Consider the following 567-nt stretch of genomic DNA (forward strand, 5'->3'; position numbering starts at 1 on the left):
TTGCACTATGACCTCGAGCCAAACAACCCCCCAGAAGATTTTTTCACCTGGGTCAAACATTGGGTGAGTTAGCGTGATCAGCTGAATAGCTTAGTGCAGGCGCTAATGGATCCAGGTTTGTATCTCGTAAGTTACCCCACTAATAATGCCCGAAATGATACCAAACTTCTACACTTGTACAAATAGGTTATGCACTCATAAAACGATGGATTGGAAAGTTTGTAAGTACACCAGGAGTTTCTTTTAAATAACACTTGCCTTCTGGCTTCTGCTCTCTGCTGCTACTGCTACCGGCAGTAAGACGAGTGGGGACATCTACAAATTACAACACTGAAAAGAGATGCAAAAAAAATATTTATTAATTTAATGATTAAATAAGGTAGTGTCTCCAAACTTACCTCAATTATAACTTGTCTCCTGCTAGTTGTACTACAGCACTTTTAAAAAATAAGTTAAATTAATAAATATTTTTGTTGCATGTCTTTTCGGTGTTGTAATTTGTAGACGTCCCTAAGCGCTCGTCTAACTGCTGGTAGCAGTAGCAGAAGAGAGCAGAAGCTAGCAGGC

The sequence above is a fragment of the Perca flavescens genome, chromosome 11, assembly GCF_004354835.1.
Source record: "Perca flavescens isolate YP-PL-M2 chromosome 11, PFLA_1.0, whole genome shotgun sequence".
Classification (NCBI taxonomy): Eukaryota; Metazoa; Chordata; class Actinopteri; order Perciformes; family Percidae; genus Perca; species Perca flavescens.